Raw genomic sequence first — 21,490 nt, 5'->3', positions numbered from 1 at the left:
CCAGGTCCTTCATCTTCAAGAGTCATTAATTTCCTCAGGGATCCTGGATGGTTTCCCTCTGAATCTCTGTGGAGATGCTGCTTTTTATAACCACCCAATGTCACTGGGGAAAGCTTCTGCAGCCAGCACATTCACTGAGCCACCAGTGCTGACATTTCCCCTGTGATCTGCCTTTGTTAACTCTGTCTGCCCATCCACATAAGGTCATTCCTTGCAAGAACAATTATTCCCACATCTACATTACAGCAAGCCAGCAGCACCTGCAAAAACAAGGCTTCAATCTCATTATTTTATTTATTACTCATTGCCCTTTCTGATAATTTGAGGGGGTTTTTTTCTGATTTTTTCTCATTTTCTTTGCCATCAGAACACGTGTGCAGCTCTGTCCACTGCACACAGAGAAGTTGCCATGTTTTGGAAACCTTTCAAGTGGTGAACATATTTAGATGTGTGCCTGAAACACAAGCTTGTGTTGTTGTTATAAGGGTATGGATCTTACTTTAGCTACAAGGCTTGGGAATTCAATTAGGGGAAGAATGTGGAGCAGGAGGCAGCAGAAAGCTGCTGCTTCAAACTCTCCCTAATTCTGATTTTCTCTGGGATCCTCATCCGATCACCTCCACACATCCTTTCCCATTCATTTATTCCCCCCACTTTCCAGAATCTGCTCCCAAAGTCAGCAGACAGGCTGGATATTGGACCCAGACCCCAAAGCTCCTACCTGGGCTCATTTCCAGCAGTGTTTTTGTAAAAAAAGGATTTTCCTGGAGAAACCTTTCAAAGAGAACAGATGCCCACACCTTGCTGTATTTTGGAAAAACCTGCAATGATTCCTGAACCAAATCCCTTCTGTAACCCCTTCTATGATCCAGGAACTGAATTCTGTCCTGCTTTTACCCAGGAGCTGCAGCACAGCACTGCTGCTTGATGGCCACCATGGGGATTATTTTAATTTTTCCAAAACAGAGGAGACAGGGCAAAGAAACGCTCCAGGCAAAATTCTTGCACACAAAGTGCTCGAGCCCTAAAGGTGTGATGAAAGCATAATCCTGCACATAACCCTCAGTTCTGCTGCCTAAAATAATACTCCAGGATGCTGGCAGGGGAATACTCTGCTTCCTGTGAGTGTTTCAGTTCACATTCTCCCAAAAATAACACAGCGACTGTTAACACCTGCACTTTTCAACATTTCCTTGCTAACAACAAGGAGATTAATGGGTTCCATTCAAAAAGACCTTTTTGACCTCATTTATGATGTTGAGAAAGTCAGGAAATTGCCTGCTAATCCCAAATTTGCTAATCCCAGGTTTCTTCAGGGATGATCCCGGCTCGAAGCGTTCGGTGGGAGAAGGGCTGGATCCAGGTGGGACAGGATCCCCAGGGAGCCACAGCAGGTGGATCCCCGTGTTAAGGGATGAAAAGGAGAGGTGGGAATGCAGGGATTGGAGTTACCCAACCTGCCCAGTGCTGCAGACAGCAGGAACAACTTCACTTGGCCAAGAGTTTACTCACATTCTGGAAAAACGTGATGGGAGCCCTGGGAGATCCAGGCAGGATCAGGCCAGGCTGAGCTTGCAGACAGATCCTGGAGTGACCCAGGGGCTGATCCAGCAGCTCCTGGTGGCTCAGTGCCACAGCAGCTGGGAGCTGCAGGTTGGAAAATTCAGTCTGGCAGATGGCATCACTTTGTGCCTCTGCCTGAGATTTCCAGAGCAAGTTTTCTTCCAGTTTTTCATAGACAGCTCCAGCCTTCTGCTTTCAATTTCACAGAGGACTGGAGGGTATTTTTTTTTTTTTTATCTTTTCTTGTTTCTTTTCAATGTATTTATTTAGTATAAACATGGACCAAACCCCAAGAGTTTGTCAGAGAGGTCCAGCCTTGAGAAAACAGACTGTTCAAAGTAAAAGTACATCAGCACCTCTACCTGCTTCTGCTTAAGGAAACATTCAGCCAGTTGATCAAGTGCCATCTTAATTACAAGCTTTGCAAAGAGCACAGATGAACCAGGAAAAAACAGATGAGGAGCTGTGGGAAAACAAAAATGAAACCAGTGCCTGGGTTCAGCACAGGATGGGCAGGGAGAAGCTGAGGATGCTTTAGAGAAGGAACTATCTAATTAATCAAAGAATTACAGTAATTGATGCAAACCTGGTCATTAGTGAGGCAAAGTCTCTTTTAGGCTTTTACCTGCATCTTTAGTGACCACCAAAAATCCCAATTTCATTCCACAGACACAACTGGAGCAGACCTTGAGCATCCCCACTCTGCTCAGCCAAGGAGGTTTCTGCAGGGTTTTATATTTCCTTGAAATTCTATTTATCCTCATGAAGAAACTCAGTCCCTGATTAATTCAGAGGAGCCCCAATTAAGAGCTGCCTTTCCTGGGGAAGGTGGTGGGTGTTTCCCAGGGAATGGGACTGTGCTGCTCTGTTGTCACATCCTCCCTTTGCCCAGTCAATCCCTGCACCCCTGGAAAATGGAAAGAGCAGATTGCCTCTGGAAATGCCTGCTGGGGAGAGATGGGAATGGGGATGGAGCAAAGAGCAGGAGGTAAATTCACATAAATACACATAAATACACATAAATACAAATATTCCACAGCTCTGCTGGCTCTGATCCCTTGGCTCCCATTCCCATCTCCTCCCTCCTGCTCCCCTTGTCATCCTTCAGTGCCCATTTCTCACCCCAAACCTTTCCCTGCCCAGTCCAATTAACCAGCTTAAACTCAAAAATATTGGAGCCAGCACAGGGTGCAAATTCACCAGGTGTGAGAGCAGGAAACAACAAGGTGCCCCCATTGTAGGGATTTTTTTTCCCCAAATTGTACTGATGGAGTTGTTTTGTAGACCCAAAGCAGGTGGGGGGGAGAGGGAAACAAACCCCTGTGGGCATTTGAATTTTTTTGCTCCATAGGAAGTTTTCAGGCAGCTCCAAACAATTGGGGCTGAGAAAGTTCATCTGATGTGGTGTTTGTACATGGGACTGGCAGCCCTGTGAGGAGCTGGAGCCCATTGTTCAGGGTTCTCCACAGAGCTGCAGGAAGCACAGGGCACAGCTAAAATACCCTGACCAAAGTCCCTGTAAGGATTTTTCCCAAGGTATGCTTTGTATGATGCTGGGAAAACAGAAAAATCATAAATATATCAATAAACATATTGATAATCCTGTTATTTTGGGGGTGGATCACAGTAAAATTCAAATAAATCCAGTCAAAATACTTAAAAATTTCTTTCTTTTTAAGTTGAAGAATTAAATCCCCGTGTGCCTTCTGATGACTTTTTTCCAAGTTTCTCACTTATTCCATTTTTCCAGAGATTACTTTCCCTTTGTAAAGGTAAATGAGGCTAAAGAACTATAGGGAATTTTATTGACAACTGTTTGATTGGTTTTGGACTGGAGCTGCTGTAGGAAAATGTTGGTTCTGCTGATTTCTCACTGTTCTTATCTGACCATGCTCCAAAAAAATTCTCCATTCTCTTAAACCACAAATTAAATTCCTCTGTCACTGCAAATAATGCTGAAGATGCTCAGAAAGTTTGAAATCCCCCTCAGCCTGAGACCTCTTCACGTTCTTTAGGTGCCCTCAATGAGAATATCACAAAAAATTCCATATACAGATCCCTCAGTTGTGTTATCACCAGCTCCATTCTGATCCAGGGGTTGATAATTGCAGCAGAATAAATTTCTCAGCTAAAAGGTAAACTGGGTGATGGGAAGAATAGAAAGAGGGGAGAAGTGTAAAATAGTGCAGGGAGTTGTTATCTCTGAGCAGAAAAGTAAATATTTTTACCCAAGAAGGGTTTAAAACTGAGATATTTTCTGAGCAGGTTCCCTGCTGGTGACAGAGTGAAATGGGTAAAATGAGAACAAGAAAGAGAAGCCTGATCAATGCATTGCTCCAGCTCAACTTGGATTTTATATGGATACAAATATATAAATCATGGCAGGGGTGCAGTGGGTTGAGCTTTAAGGTCCTTTCCAACCCAAACCATTCCATGATCCTGTGATTCCGTCAAATCTTGACATGATGATGATCCCAAACCTGCATTTCCCCTGACTGACCTTCATTGGTGGCCTGAAGGCTCTTGGATGTGCAGGAGCCATTTCTGAAGGGTTGAAGAACAGCAAAAAAATCCTAAAATTGCTGCTTAAACCCCTTCTCCAATGGTGAGAAAAACAGGATGGGAAATTCCCACCCAAATTTTAAATTATGACAAATCACTGGAAAAGCCACTGAATTGGTGGGTGGATTGTTGATTTCTCCCAAGATAAAAGCAGGATTAGGCTCAAATAGCAAAAATCTTTCTGCTGGGCGGGGGGGGGAAGGCTGAGCACTGATGGGTTTCAAGCTCAAGAAGAACCAGAGTGCAGCAGTGGCTCCACCCAACCACAAGTAATTAAATATTTTATAAATTTTTCCTGAGAAATGAGAGAGCTGATTCAGAGATCACATCCTGCTCAAAAATCAAGGTAAAGCAACTTTTCCTCTGCCCATTCAGCCTCCCCTGCAGTGCTTGGATTCCAAGACAAACCCAGATATTCTGAGGAACAGGAGGGATTCCCAAAACCTGCAGAACAACCAGAAAGCTGCTCCTGGACACGCACAGAGCTAATCAGGGAGCAAACTCCTCTGCAAAATATTATTCATGGGACTGAACATCAGCCAACTGCAAAAACATTTTCTTAACTTGTGGGTAAACAGTCTCCAGCACTGGCCTCTGCCTCCCAGCATTAAGGTAATTTCACACTTGAAAATTTCACAAATAAAACGTCCAGAGCTGCTTGCAGGGAAATTGCAGTGAATTAAAATAAGCAGCAATTCAGTTTTGTCTAAGCTGCTCTGGTCTTTGTTTCAATTTCTTTGCCTGATTCGAGCTGAGCCTCTGAATTAAGAGCAGGGAATCTGGGAATTTTTTTTTTTTTTTTTTTTTTTAAGATGCAGTTTTAGGGGAGAGTGTTATTCAGAGAGCAGCAGGCAGGGAAAGAGGCACACTGAGGTCAGGGCAGAAAGAAAAATCCAAGTAGGAACTAAAGAGGAGTCAAGTGTGCCCAACAAACACCAGATGAATCCTGCCTGCATCCATCTTCTGCCTCCTTTGGTGTTGGGGTTTGAGGCACAGGGACCCCAGAACAGGCTGCCAATGAGATTTTGAAAGCCCATGCTCAGTATCAGAGGTAATCAGAGAGATTTCCAGCTCCTCGTGGCTGAGGGTTTGATCCACAGCAATTTCATGGGGTCTTCTTATAAAGCTCATTTATAATCTCATTTTTATAGATCTCATTTGTGGGTACCTGAGCAGGCACAAAGGAATGAGGCCAAAGCTCTGCCTGCATCAACAAGGACTTCCCCGAGCTGGGGTTAATCCCCATCCCTGGCTCAGCACTTCCCACAAAGCTGAGCTCAGCTCATCCTCCTGCACTGCCCCAGCAGAGCCCAAAATCCTCCCTGGACTTCACTGAGCAAGCCCAGCCCCTGCATCACTACATTTTGGAGCTGTTGGAATGTGACCTTTTCCTCCTGGTCCCTCCTGGAGAGAAGGAAGATCTCCATGCAGGTCTGCTGCCCACATTCCAGCTCATTTTTCACCCCACTTTTGACCCTCAGATCAGTCAGACACCTCAAGCCCTGGAACATTTAATTATAGCCCGTGCCATCATTTACCTTGTCCACTAAGCCTTTGATTACATTAGACAAGGAAGAAAATTTCATCTATGCTCTCCAGCTATTCCTTAGCCTGAAAATAAAACTGGAATTGGCCAGAAAGAAATGACATTTTTCTTCAAGACAGCTGAAGGAAGTATGAAAACTGCTGTCCAGGATATCCGGGACTTGGCTGGTTCTTTCTCTTCCCTGAGTTTTCTCACCAAATGATTTTTGTTTATTTTATTTTTAAAAAGTCTGTTCCTCTTTGACAGGTGTCCTATAGGAAGAAAATGTGTCTTGGCTAAGGACAGGGAGGGAATTAGTCCTGGGTTTCTTCTCAGGAGTAATGGAAGTTTCTCTGCTGAAGGTGCAGGGCAGAAATATTCCTGTGTTTAACTCAGTGTGATGCTTTCAGGAACAGAACTTCAGGAGGGATAAAATTATGGAGAGTTGAAAGGCTCCTATAAAATTGGAAGTGAACTCGCAGTGGCAGGTGAAATAGGAATTTTGGAATTGTAAATGGAATGGAACAGAATATTGAACTTACAGAGGTTTGGCAATTTCAGAAAGGAGTTTTGTAAAAGTATAAACCTAAATTAAGAAAAACACAATAAAAAGACAAAGGAGCAGTTAGCCAGGATTCACTCAGCTTTCAAAACACTCAGTTCTCAGCAAATACATCAATTTAGTGCCAAGTTCAGTATTCTGCAAGCTCCTCCAGCAGGAGAAGTTGGGTGAATCTGCTCCAGTACTAGAACTGGTTACCAAGAACCATCCTGCTCCCTCCCACCTCTGCCAAACCCCAGGGTCACCCTGTCCTGTTGGGTCACCAGGGCTGGAAAATCCCAATCCATTGGATATTTTTTAAAAAAGGCACCACCCAGGAACAAGATTCACTGCAAAACCTTCTGCAGCTTTTTAGTTCTACACCTGAACCCAAATAATGACAAGGGGTGTGAGGACACAGCTCCTTTCCACTCATCTGTAGGAACAACTCACCCACCTCCCTAATTAATTGATTGACTCCCTAATTAATGGAATCAGCAGAAAAATGAGCCCTACAAAACTCACACAGTTTGTGGCTCAGCCAAATCAGAGGAGTCCCAGGGCCAGCAGAAGGGAAGGGATGGAAATAAAGTGGGGGTTGCAGTCATGGAGATTAAATCCACACTGCTGTATCCACAGCATTTTGACATCAGGTTACCAAATAATTCTTGATTTTGCTGTCTGTTGCTGCAATTCATCCCAAGGTTATGGAGAAACTCAAATGCTTCCCTGAAGGATGAGCCTGTGCAGGAGTTAACAGAGGAAAAATCCAATGAGCAGGAGTTTGGGGTTTTATTTTCCACAGATCAAACTCGAGGAAAAACAGCAAAGGAATGAATCAGTGAGGGCTGGGAAAGGATCTCAGATTAATAATACAGGGAAGGACAGAGCTGAACACATCATCAACACAAACATCACCCCCAAACCTCCACATAACAGAGCACCAAGAGTCAGATTTAACTTTAACCATGTGTCCTGCTCAGGCAGTTGCTTAATCACCCTCATAAACACAAATTTAAACCCTCTGTAAAATATGAGCACCCCAATCTAAAAACTGCCAGCAGAACAGACCTCACTGCATCTGCAGGGAGAGGTCAGTCAGTATTTCCAAAAAATTCCATATCAATTTGTACTTCGAGTTGAGGTACCAGGATGCTCATGGTAATTTATATTGTGTATCTTTTATTTCATCTTCACAGTCAAACTTCCCATTTGGAAATCTTATTTTGAAAAAAAAAAAAAAAAGCAGAGGATGAACCCTCTTAAGCAGATTTTGCAAATAATGATTTATTGATTTAGGAAATGAAAAAAAAAATGGAATTTCACCTCACACAAAGCCTTTTGTGGGTTTCCAGCACTACAGGATTGGTGAGGAAGGCTCTTCATGGCTAACAGGTGGATGGGGTTTATTTTTCCTAGGAATTTTCCTCATGGTGTTAAATTTGGAGGAACTGTGCCCCATTTCCATGAAGTTCTGCCCCCTGGGACCCATCCAACCACACCATGGTCACTTTTGGGTCCCAAGAAATCAGAAAGGAAATTTTAACATGGCAGGGGGATGCTGACCATGGGTGAAACAAATGGAGCAGAGCTCAGGCAGAAAGTTTAAGTGTTTTTAGGATATTTCAGGGAGAGGTTCCATGCTCTCCATCCCCTTGGCCTGGCAAACATCCAGAGGTGTCTGTTCCCTTCCTCCCCTCCACAAGTGGAGAAGAGTTAGAAAGCTGACATGGCAAATCTCCAACCCTCTCCAAAGAATATTTTATGAAATCCAGCAATTAATATCACCACAGCAATGCCTGCTTCAGCAAAGCCAATCCAATAAGTGGGGGAAGAAGGGAGTGATTTAGAAACTCCTATTTCTTGGACAGGGGCACACTTAAAAAGGTTGATCTCATAAATCTGTGGTTTCTGCACGTTTTTAGGTTGTGTGTCTGGGAGCTCCCACAGCAGATAGTGGGAGATGTAACATTCCCAAGTCCATGAACCCCAGTCACATGATGGTAATTACTGCAGACCTTGAAACACAAAGACCAATAAATTCAGCATTAAGAGCACAGCTCCTGTTCTCTTACTAACAGCACAGAATTTGGCCAGAATTTGCATGGGAAGGTCTTATCCCTTCAAGAATCTTGATTTCTCAACATGTTGTTGATCATTTGGATACCTCTGACCACATGTTAGATGAAGAATATTTCACTCAAATGTCCTTAAAGGGTCCAAAATTTCCAACCCAGCGGGTGCTGGCTCCTGGTTCCTTGAGCCTCTTTGGAAATTCAGCATCAGGAGCTTTTGAGAGGGGGGAACTATAACAAAGTATAAGTGAAGTTTTCCTTTCCAAATACAGAGATTCTCTAGAGCACAGAGTTGAGTATCTTGGCCTGACAGGATAAATATGGGATCACTTCATCTCAGGGAAGATGGATCCCATGTACCCTGGAGAAAACCACTGCAATGTGGAACCAGGTAAAAAATGGGGTCAGGAAAAACAAGAATTCACCACCCACTGCAGCAGATGAGAAGCACCCACAGCTCAGATCTCCCCAGAGCAACCTCCTGCAGCTGAATTCTCATTATTCTACAACAACTCCCATTTCCAGAGCCATCAGCAGAGGTTATCAGGAGGAAAAGCAGAAATGCCCATGTGCTGCTGCTCCGTGGCTCTGTGAGCAGTCTGGTGTGGTCTGTGCACGCTGGTGCTGTGACTCAGGAGCTGAGCAAGCACAGCCTGCCCCAGTGCTGGACTCTGCTGCCAGCTCTTTGAAGGAGATAAAAGGTCCCCAGCTCGGGCCAGCACAAATTGGCACCTCTCCACCTCCTCGGAGATTTACATATGTATTTCTAAAGTGAAGCAGTCATTAAAAGGCTGCTTCGCTGGGATAATTGCAATTATCCCATTCTTTCAGTGGCCCACTGTAAACACAGAGTTCAGTGTCTTGTCTTTGCTGGAGCAGGAGAGTCATCCCCATCCCAGCATTTCCTCTTTGGCAGCAGGCAGCTCCATCTGAATCACCACCCGGCTCTTGCTTCATCCCCAGGCTCTGATGGTCTGATAACATTTACTGAGAACTCGAAGCAATTAAAAACCAAGATGACACATTAAAACACTCCCAATTTAGAGTCCATCTTTAAATGATTATTTAGAGCTGATTGGGAAATGGAATTTCTGCTCTGCAGGGAAGTCGAACGTTTCAAAATTCCCTTTCATCACAGCCTGGAATGCAACCTGAATTTGGCTTAAATCCCATCTTAGTTGGACTTTCAGCACCTGGGACTTTCAAACTGCTTAATGTCAGCCATCACTTCATCCCAGAGAAAAGTGCAGATGTTTCCACATGGGGCGACAGAGTGGCCTCCATTAAAATACACTCAGCCCTGTCCCATTAATTAGCCACAGGACAGGCACAATTCCTGCTTTTCCCCAAAAGCCTCCACGTGGGCATTGCTGTGCCCAGACCACACCCAAAACATGAGGGGCAAACTGAGTCATGAGGGTAAAATACAAGAACTTTTCCCCAGCAGAGCCAGAGTTCATAAAGAGGGAGTTGTGACCTTTCTGAACTAGATGGAGATGAAATTTCCACTTTTCCATGGGAGAATCCACTCAAGGACAAATAGGGAATGTCACAAGAGGATTTCTCCCATCCTGTTTTTTTACATATAAGGGAAAGCAGCAGTCAGTGTGTGTGCAAGGAGCTGTCCCTGCCCATCAGGGAGATGGAGATGGAGATTCTCCCCAAGAAGGGCGAACTGTGATCTTCCTTCTCACTGCAGGCCCTGAATTCCCTTTTCTAGTGATGGATTCATTCAATATAACCAGATCCAAACTGGGAAGGCACCACATTGGAACACAACCACCAAGACCCATGTCCTATCAGAATGGTACAAATATTTTGAATTTCTGGCCAAAACCATGCTCATCCATACTCTCTGACCAAGTTCACTGTCATTTTTGGTTACCTGCCTCAAGGGTGAAGGAGAATGGATGGATGAGGTCCAGACATGACTCCATCCAAGGAGGAAAATCTCTCCCAGCCCCCAGGTTTATTTGAGCTGCCCCCTCAGTCCCCTTCCCTTGCTCCTGGAGCTGCTGGGGCTGCAGTGCTGCCATCCATGGAGGATGGAAAGCCTGAAACCCCTCCCTGTGCTGCACAATCCATCTGCTGCAGCACTTGGACATGCCTGGAATTTTTGTCCAAGCCAGGCCAGCAATCATGGCAATTAAAGGCACCATTCCTCACCCCCGAGCTGCAAAGGGCTCTCCTTTCACAGCTGCTTGAGTGATGGGTCATTACTCAGCTGCCTTCACAGAAAAACTGTTTGCAGTGAGTTCCTTGCAAATCAAATGACTTTCTGGTTTGTTGAACTTGCATTGGCTTGAGTGGCCTTGTCATCACCGAGTCCCTTTGACTCCTGCAGCAGAGCAGCCCCAAGGAAATCTGCCATAGCTGAGCAGGTGGGGAAAGAGGGAGCAGTGGCCTTTGGAGGGTGAAAACACATTTCTGACTCTGAGCAGCTCCTGAGGAAGAAAAATCAGAATATGGGCTCTGATTCAGCAAAGCAATTAAGTATATGCTTTAAGTCAAAGCCTTGCTTAATTCCTTTGACTCCAACGGGATTTAAGCAGAGACTTTACACTGAGCTGAATTCAGGTCTAAAAATTCCTCTGACTTTTTTTTTTTCCCTTCTGGATTACAAGTGAAAGAAAGTGGTTATAGTGCATGCCTGGAGAAGCAGGGGGGTGATGAACTGTGATGCACATCCAGTCTAATGTAAAGCTTTAAAAATCACTTGGCAGGAGCTGAGCCATAAATTAATTTGCTCAACTGGTCGTGCTTTGCAACCAAAGCCATTGTCTTCCAAGGGCTTGAGCTTTACAACTTCCCAACTGGCCCCAACTCTGCTGTGGCTGATCAGGAGGAACTTTACACTTGATAAGTCCTCTAATATACCAGGGAGAGTCCTTCCCTCCCCTCCTGTTCCCCTCCCACCTCTTTAATGAGCATCCCCATTAGCTTTGGAGTACAAAGGGAGTTCACTCTGTGAGCCTTTGTGTTCTTTGCATGTTAGGAGGGCTAAGGAGCAGTTCAAAAAGCAATCTGCCCAGAAACCACAGTTTATGAGTCCCAGAAGTTTCATTTGCTCAGGTCAGACTGAAAGCTTGGCTGAAGATACAGTAGAAATTTTTCTCTGTCAGGCAACAGAAAGCAGTACAAAGAACCCAGCTGTTAGGTCTCATAGCCCAGGCCTCTAATTAAAACAGTGGAAAATTAGATAACTTCACAAATTCATCACTGCCACCACTGGCTGTCAAAAAAAAAAAAAAAAAAAAAAAAAAAAAAAAGCTTGGGGGTTACCACCCACCTTTTGTTTATGTTGCTAACCAGTGTCTCCATCTTGTGTGTGTGTGTGTGTGTGCACAGAACTGAGTTTTTCCTCCCTTCCCCCTGCTCGCAGCCACTTTTTGCACCTCATTCAAAAAAACTTCAGATGAGGCTGAAAAGGGGCTGTAAACCAGGTTTGCAGACGTGCCTCCCCACACAGATTTTAAAGGGTTTTTTTTCCTATGAGGGAAAATGAAAAAAGCTCAATTTTATTGTTTTCAGAGGAGGAGGAAGGGCAATGATTCTTCCCAAAGATGCAGGACACAGTCAGTGTGGTGCTTCTGAAATGTCTGGCCTGAGGTCAACAAATGTCACTTGCAGCTCATGATCAACTCTGTGTTAAAAAAAAAAAAAACACAAGCAAACAATGCCTCCATCCCTAAAATAAAGGAGGAAAGACCTTGCAGCACCCACACTTCAACAGCAGCCAAAAAAGAAAGCTCCTATTTTTTGAAAGGTTAAATTCATGTTTGATTTACAGCAGGCAAGTTCAATAGCCCTCAAAAGTAAAAGGGATTAAAAGTGTCTCTTGCATTAAGCCTTGTTCTTAGGAAAAAAAAAAATAAATTAAAAAAAAAGTTCCTTCAAAGAACAGAGGGGAGAGATTCACACCAAGCATGGAGCAGCTGCTCCTGCAGAAGTCCTGGCACGGGAGGGGACAGGCCATGGTACCACACAGGACAAGAGGCAATTAAAGATACAATATTTTATAAATATTGAAGTGGAAAGCAAGTTTGAGGTCGGGCCTGGGAATTGTTCCCAGCTTAACTTTCATTTGAGACTGTGAGGTAGAGGAGAAACAATTGGTGCCCCAATCCACAGGGTGACACCCAAACGGGGCAGCCAACCCCATGATTTGGTGGTTTTTGCATTATAAACCCTGTGCTTTTTAAATAAAAAACCTATTTTTTTTTTTATTATAAACTCCTGAATATTCAAATCTGAGCTGAATTCCTGGATTTGGGCAGAGCCCAGGGCTGGTGAGGACAGCAGGTTCAGTGTCTCCTGTCCCATGTGCCAGGGCTGGGGATCTCCAGCTTGAGCTGCTCTGCTCTCCTGCAGTGTGCAAAAGGAGTATTGTTTTGGCAGGAAAAGTAGGATTGCAAGAGCATGGATAAGAATAGAGCTAATAAAGACATGAAGAGAAAGATGAGACAAAGATCTACGTCAAGACCTACATTGACTCATTAATTAATTTCCAGTCACAGAACAGGAATAACTTCCATTCCAGTGCAGGAATCTGCTCCTCTAGTGAAAAAAAAAAAAAAAAAAAAAACCCAACAAAAAATATTTGCTAGAAGCTATTTGCTTAAAGGCTGAAGGGAAAGCAGATGTGGTCACTTCAACCAAACACATTTTGCCTTCTACCAAGGGGAGCTGAGGGCATCCAGAGCAGCTCCAAAGTGGCTCCATCAAAGATTTTTTGGGATCAAACAGCACTGCTGCTCCTGGGGTGGCCCTGAAGGATGGAGCTGGGGGTGAGCACGTGCCCACAGAGCCCTGGCTGGAGTCACTGCTGGGATCAGGGGCTCCCAGCAGCCAAACCACCCCCAGCCCGAGGTGATTTGTGCCTTTCTATAATTGGCACAGCCCTTCTCAAAACAAAAAAAGCACCAGCAGCAGCCCCTTCCCAGCTCTCACCAACAAAAGGTAAAGACATTGGGAAGGACTGCATTCTCTTGTCACATGTTACCTTCTAAATCTTGAGTCTTCCTTTGTACTCTGACAGTAATTTCACATGGAGACATGGCTGCCAAGCGAGGTTTGTTTGATGTTCTTTCCTGCCTTTGTAATGGAGTTTCCTTTTAAGCAGGAGGAGGCGGAGGGAGAGGGAATGACAGGGGCTTATAAATATGGAAAAGACACTTTTTGGCATAAAATTCACGTCGCATTTAAAATATCTCCACGAGTCTTTTCTTTTTTCCCGCCCGGTGAAGCCGGCCACCTTTGGGATTGTCCACTTGGAAAATCTGCTGTTAAAAAAAGAAGCACAGGAGGGAAAATCATCATGGCTGGAAAGTATTCAAGACTTTGGGAAGCAAAAAAAATACCCCCCCCCCAAAAAAAAAAAATCCACTGTAAATCATGGAATGATGTCAGTGTTACCTCCTTTCTTCTGAAAGGCCACACTGACACTGAGGCACCTGTGACAGGTAAAGCCAAGGGAGCAATGAGTGAGTTGGTGATGTCTGGAGTGGTCAGATCTTGGAAAACTGATGCATTCCATAAGAGAAAGGCCATAATACCCATCTCAGGTCTTAGCAATAAAGTTTGGGATGATTTCTCCACGTTCTCCATAAAGAAGGTAAAGCTGGTGAGGATCCAGCCTGCTGGGACTGTGATTCACCCATCTGACTCACCCAAACTAACTCTGAGGTGTTAAATTACACCTCAGAGTAAGTGATCCCAGAAATCCAAGTGGCATTCCCAGGGTTACACAGGAAGATCAGGAGGGATGGAAGCATTTGTTATCTGAAAACCAAAGTCATCTTGCTGATGTTCCCAGAGTACCATACCTGGGATCCTTCCACATCCAGGCCATAAAAATGACTGATCTGAAACAACACATGGTGAAAAGGACAGGTGGGAATTGTGTTGTTGGAAGTTGTATTATCCCAGGGAAAAATGGAGGAAGAGATGTCCCAGAAATGCACCAGCCAAACACAGACAGTTTCTTGCCATGTGTGGCTGCTGAACTCAAGGCTCAGTCCCACTCAGATTCTGCACCTTCATTCCCTGGAACTTGCTCAGAGCTCCTCAGGGAGGACCCACACATCTCCCTGCTTTTTAGCAAATAAGGGATGTGCCTCTCATTTATCTCCAGGACTCTTTCCTTCAGATTGCTCTTGACACTCCACACTTCGCCTGACACATGAAACCCCCCCTCCTCTGATAAATTTATGTGCCTTATAAACAAAAGCTACAAAATGTAGCCAATGGCCCCACATCCCTGCCAATTTAAGCATATGGAAGAACAAGGAGAAGTCAAGGGATTTTTTTTTTTTTTTTTTTTTTTGTAGGAACACCAGAGTTTGAAGCAGAAAGCTCCATTAGTCCAGCTAATGAGGGATTGTTCCCCATGGTATATTCCCCTCAGCACTAAATGACTCAAATGATAGCCCTTCCAACACTTCCCTGGGGAAACTATTCCACAGCCTCATAGATCACACTGTCAGGAGCTTTTGGCCAGATGGATTTCAAAGGCTACGAAATGTGCTGGAGTGTTTGGCTTGGAAACCTTTGAAACATTTTTGGGCTCTCATATTTGTGATGCCACAGGCATGAGTTCAGCTGTTGGAGCTCAGCATCCAAGCCCTGCACACCTCAGTGCCCTGGGATGGGGCTCACCCTGCTCCCTGCCCAGGGAGAGCTGCTGCAGCAAGGAGAGTGCTGAGTGTTTGATGCTCTGTGGGCAGCTGAGACCTGAATTGTCTTGAAGGTTTGAAAGACTTGGGATGATGTTAAGGAAAAAAAAAATAAAAAAAATAAAAATCCGTGTGTTTGATGTCATGGGGTTGCCAAGAAATGTCTGTAAAGCTACCAGAGAAATTCTGTTGGAGTTTCCCTGTTGAACTGGGGCCCAGGAGCAGCAGATCCTGGTTTTTTTTGCAGGTGGTTTTCTCTGAGCCTGGCTCCAGAATGTGCAAATCCCATCTGGGTGCTCCACAGGTGGGGTCTGAGCTCACTCCTTTCCAGGCCCAGTTCTCCTCAGTCCCCATCACCATTTGGGCTCACTGGACTCGTTTATCCTGGGGATAAACAGAGCCAAAGAGGGAGAATTTGTCAACTTCCCACTGGAAGGAGCAGAACCCATCCTGAAGCAGTGCCTTGAGGAATTTATGTGTGTGAATCTATGGTTCCCCACAGCAGAAAAACTGAATTTAAATCCAAGTACAGCACCTGGAAAATACCTCCTGCTCTTCTGACAGCACAGGCTGAATGCTCCAGATCCACTCTGGGATAAGGCATTGCTCAGGAATAATTCAGAGCATCCTGTGGGATTAATTCAGAGTCTCTTCCTAGAGCAGGATCATGATCCAGGCTGGAATCTTGGATGTTCACACACAGCTCAGCAGCTCAAGGTTTTCTTCCTTCTCTGAGCTGTCCTTAATTTACCTCCCTCAGCCCCAGCTTTCTCCCTCTAGAAGTTGTAAATCTGACATCCCAGTTTTCCTCAAAATGGGGATTTTGGCAAAGCTTTGGGATGTTTGAGAGTGGGCAGAACCAGCCCTTTGTGTCATCATCTGCATGAACACAATGCTTGCAGTTATCTGCCAGGATCCTGATGCTGTACAAACACAGAAATGGGACCTGCTTCACTCTGAACTGTTTAATCCACTTGGGCTACGACTTCAAATGTTCTGATTTTAGACCTAAAAATAACCCAGAATAGAATGTACTCTTCTCCTGTTACCATCCCTACCACCAAGGGGAGAAATAAGGAGAAGTCATACCACTTTTGAGGATGAAATGTGATAACAGGTCCAGAGAGAAATAAAAGCCATATAAACTGATCTAAATGCATGCAAAATGCACTCACTTTCTTGGCAGGATGAATTTTTATGCAACTCAGGCAGGGAAGTTACGTAAGGAATTCCTCCCCATGTGCTTTACTGGGAAGTAAAGATGTCACTGGGATTCCTGTGTGATTAAAGAAGGGAAATATTTATGGGAGAAAGTGGTCTGAAGAAAAGAAAAAAAAAATCCTCATGGGTGCTTCTTTCCCAACTTTTTATAGGGATTGAAATCCCTGTGCTGATGTGGGTAAAGTTTTTGCAAACAATCCAGGTTCCTCTGTCAGAGCCAATGGGGACAGGATGGGGATTTAGGCCCTGCAGATCTTTGACACTTTTCAGAACTCTGGAAAGGGAAAATTGGGGATAAGCTGTTCCTCTGGCTGCAGGCAGGCACTGATGATCCAACAAAAACACTTCTGGGAATCAGGGCTGCTCTTTGATATGGCACACAGGGGGGTTTGGCTGCTCTGGGTAACATGACACCAGGTAGATATGAAAATGAGAAGCTTTGATGGATCACACCTCTCCCAAAATCCATGGAAGAGGCTTGGGGAAACGAAGCTGACAGGGATTACTGCACCAGAGCTGCATTCCTCCAGCACATTAAGCTGCTTTCTGCCATGCCACGACTTGATATGATCATATAACACAATAGGGCAGGACAGCACAGAGCCAGAGAGGGAGAGAAGGGCAGGAAGGGTTTGTTTGGGGAAGGATTATCAATTTCCGATGGGGGCATTCCCTCCAAGGGTGGGGTGGGTGTTCAGCTGGGGAAGGGGCTGCTGAAGGACAACTTTTGGGTGTCCTCTGGGCTTCTCAGCACCAACAACCTGGAATCCAAAGAATTAAGCTCAAGTGCAGGCTGAAAATTTAATCTTCCCGCACATCCAACCCAAACATTGTTCTGCTTTCTTTAGGGATTAGTAATTATTATGACAGATAACATTGCTTCATCCCCAGTTCCTCTGCAGTTTTTTTGTGAGCTGCTTCCTCAGACCTCACACTGCAGCCACCACCTGTGATGAGAGTTTGGAGAGTCAAGAAATAAAACATTTCATTTAGGCACTGCCTCTTTTTCCTTAATTCTATTTCTACTTACTCTTATTTAACTCATCCATTTCTAGATTAACATTATCCAAGCTGAAAGTTTGGCAAAGGTGCTTTCAATTCCCTGCAATATCTTTGTTATTGTGGTCGAATCACCTCTCAAATTTCAGTCTATAGAGCAAAATACTCAGTTTCCTATTAAAAAATATAATCCATTTTCAGTCAAGGCTTTCCCAAAATCCACTTATCTTTCCTTACAATCCATTTCTGGAGCTCGCTCTGTTGCAGAAGGCACAGATTGATGGCTAAACACTATGGGAGGAAGAGTTTATTTTGAAAGGTATATCCTAAAAAAATACCTAATAATCCTTTGGAAAGGCCACATTGGAACAGACTCTGCCCATGGCAAGTGTGCTCACTTAAATGTGAGCACTCAATTAAGTGCTTTGCTGAATCAAGGCCTAAATTCCTGCCTTATTCAGCTTGGTAGAAGTGACAGAAGGAAGACAGGGGGATTATTTTATAAAAGGTTTTTTTGGTTGTGTTTCAGCAGCTCTCACTGAGAGTTCAGCAACAATCCCAGTCCAGTTAAACTTTTTCAGTGAGGAGAAGGGAGCAAATATTGGAAATTGATTCTTAATATTTTGACAACATCCCTGAAGAAGTGATTTTAAATCCATCCTCAATGGTTATCATGAACCTCACTCTGAGCTGGGGTTCTCTGGGGGAACCTGAACAGGGGTTGTGCTGCTGTCAGTCAGGTTTTCCTTGGAAAAATCAACTCTGGGCATCTCCTGGAGCTGTAGTTCATGTCAGCATGCCCAGGATGGACATAAATCAGGAGAGCTCTGTGCAGGGACACAAATGAGCTGCAAATCCCTTCCAAGGAGCTGGGGGGATCCTTACATGAGCTCACATTCCAGCTCTGCTGGAGCCACAGGGTTTGAACCATCTTGGATGGACAACATGAGCTGTGTTCCCAAGAAAGCTCAGGAGAAGTGTGTCAGCTGGAAATTCTGCCTCATTCACACCCAAAATTCAAAAGAGTAAAAAGCTAAGGGGATGGTGGGTGACAAAAAATGAAAACTACATGCATTAATCCAACATGTTGTTCCCAAAGAGGAACAAAACCCATAAAGCTTTACAGGAAAGTTTTAGACAATTTTTACAGGAAAGTCATGCACGAGCTCCTGGGAAAATCTTTCAGGGGGTGTGAAGATGTGAGGACACAGAGAAATGTGCTGTGGTGCCTGGCAGTGGGATCCTGGGGAGGTCATAACCAACCTGCACATTCCACCTTCCACTCCATGGTACGAAGAGCTGGGTGTGATTTGAATTAAATCCTCAATTCTGTCTTCAACCTGGCCCATAATTCTGAGAGTGTGAGGCAAAACAATGAACTTTGGTTGGGGGTGAAGATTTTTCACTGTAATTTCAGGTGTCAGTGCAAGTCCTGAAACACAGATCCAGCAGGGCTGGAGGCACTCCTAGAAAATTTCAAGGAAAACAACACCTACACTTCTGCCAGGTCATTTTAGAGCAAAGCCTGAGGTGCAGCCTTACCTGAGCAAGATTCTCTGCCCTCAGTTCTTGGTATCAATTCAAGCTCAGTGCTTGTGCCCACTGCTGCAGGAGAGTGAGGGGATCCACAATATCCTCCAGTTGTTCTCAAATTTCAACATTCAAAATTCCCAGTTTCAGTCCTGAGCCCAGTCCTTGCTGTTCCAAGGAGTTTTGTCCATGGAGAGGCTGTCATGACATAAACCAACATCTCCTCCTGTGTCCACAGCAAAGGCCAGCATCGACCTCATCAGGGTGGGGATGGGGGAAGGGGAGAAGGGAAAAAAGGAATCAGTTGAATTCTTGGTCTCAAGCCTGAGTGCACTCACAGAAAGGGATTTGTTCATCACAAAAATTGAATTCACACCATTTCTCTGCTCTGAGAAGACAGATGACATCAGCCCCCTTGGCAGGAGGTGCTTTAGAGAAGATTCTAATCCATGTTCTGACAGGAATATTCACTGGAGCTGTTGCTCACGCTTTGTCCAAGGTTTGATCAGGGCTTGAATGTGGACCTTGTGCTGGCTGACAGCAGGAATGCTTTGTGGCAGCTGACAAATGAGGTGGCACCCTATAGATTCAAGTGTGATTGTGATGTACAGCATCAGCCTCAGAGCCTGAATTGAGCAGGGGATAAGGGCTGACACTAAAAGTCTACTTGGGCTCAAAACAGCAGCATGTGCTGTGCACTTCCCACATTGCTGCATCTTCATCTCTGCCTGTGGGGAAAAATAAATGGACATGTTGGATCAAACCTGTGGTCCTTGTTGTTTTTTATGGCTGCTTTACAGGCTGCAGTTCACAAGTGAGTAGATAAGGCTGATCTAGATCTGGAAGAAAAACACTGGATTATTTAATGTATTGAGCACAGTAAAGGACTCATTTATCCTCCTTTATCCAGAGCCAGGGCAGCTGGCAGTGGCACCAGGGTGATTCTCCAGTTCAGAAGCAGCTGAGGAATCAAAAAGTAAGTTATTTCTTACTGGGAATATACCAGAAAAACCTGTTGGTGCTTAATTGAATTTGTCATTAGTAGAGTGACCATCTGATAATTACAGCAGCCCAAAATGTGGCCTCATGCCCTGAACCATGGCCAGGTTTTATTAGGGATGAAAATCAGGGACCATTCCAGATTCCACAGAGGATTATCCCTGGGCTTCCCCCCAGAGGAAGTGTGGAAAACAAGGAAAGAGCACCAGCAGGGATGCAGACCATGATTGACTGAACACCTGCATTTCCACCTTGGCTACTGACAGGCTCTGCTCCCAAGCCCAAAATCAAGAGTGCCCACATAAGAAGTCAGCCCAGGGCAATTCTGTCAGTGTGACTCAGAGGAGAGAAAGGATTAAGGTGGAAACTCAAAAGAGACTTGGCTGAAAGTCACCAGCCTTAAAAGCAGAAAGTGCATCTCCACTTCTGCCCAAATCCTCATCCAGCTGTTGGAAATCCAAGGGACATGTCCCTGTCTGAGCCCCCCTGACCTGCAGCTGCTCTGGATCTCCTCCACTTCCAAGCCAGGGATTCTCTGAAGCAGCCAGAATGATCAACCCAAAGAGAAGTGCTGCCCATCTAATTACACATTTTTTTATTTTGTTCCTCCTTCTGCCCACCTTGGCTTGTGTTCAGGAAAACAAAAAACACAAATAAAAACCTTAAGCACCAGGACAGGTTTAGTTCCTTTCAGTGTCCAGCACAGAGAGGAACAGGGCTGGAGTGTGCCAGCAGCTACAGAATCATTAAGGTTGGGAAAGACCTCCAAGATCATGGAGTGAAACCTTTCTCAGTGCTCTCTGCAGCTGTGCCTGGAACTTGACCTGCTCTGGAAGTGCACTACATGTGGACATGCTTTAAAAAAAGATTTTGAGATTAGGAAAACATTATTTCACTACAGGAATAACACATTTCAGCTGCCTTTGCTGCTGCTCAGTGGGAAAAATTCTTTCCAGCAGAACAAGGACTTTGTGAGGAAATAAAGGGACACACATAAGAAGAAACTGGGATTTGGGATCTGAGTGGTTTGAGGCAGGGAGGTGCTGGATAACATTTTAAACTGTGTTAGCCAGGCTGTGCTGCTTCTCAGAGGGTTCAGTGACTGCAAGAGGAACAAGCTGGCAACACAACTCCTTCCAAGGAGGCTCTGGCTCTGAGCATCACCGTGGCACCATCCAAGGGAAATCTTGAAAGCTCCACCTGGAATTGCTGTGAGATGTTCAGTGTCAGGTAGATCTGGCACACCTTGGGGTATCCTGCCCCTGGGAACAAAGGAAATGACCAGAATTCCACACAACCCCTTCTAGTGGTGGTAACCAGCCACCAGCCTCTGCCAGCCCTCAGCCCAAAGCCAGGAGGAGCTGGGACATGGATAGAGGTGATCAATAACTCACACAGCACTTTTCTGATGGAAACTACACAAAACTGTGGTTGAGCTTTCCCAAAAAACCGTGCCCATGCTTTGCAGGGGTGGCCAGGTCAAGTCACCCACCAGAAGCAGGTTTGTAGGTCACAGGCAGAGCTGCCAGAGCAGAGGAGGTTTTGCCTTTCCCAGCACCCATCCCACTGGATGACACCAGAAAAAGATTCAAATTAAGGAGTGTTTTTGAAGGCAGTGTTTTGGAGAGTTTGTTTTTCTGGCTTGTTGGCCTTTTCTCCAAAGGGATAGAGTTTCTCCAAGGGAAGTTTCTTTTTGCAAAGTGACTGACCCGCTGGCAGCAGTACAAAGTTTTAGGAGATGAACTCATACTTCTGAGTACGATTCCTTTGCACTGTTGAGAGCTGCTAATGAAGAGGAGCA

The sequence above is a fragment of the Erithacus rubecula genome (genome assembly GCF_903797595.1).
Source record: "Erithacus rubecula genome assembly, chromosome: 12".
Taxonomy (NCBI): domain Eukaryota; kingdom Metazoa; phylum Chordata; class Aves; order Passeriformes; family Muscicapidae; genus Erithacus; species Erithacus rubecula.
This window is presented reverse-complemented; position numbering follows the sequence as displayed.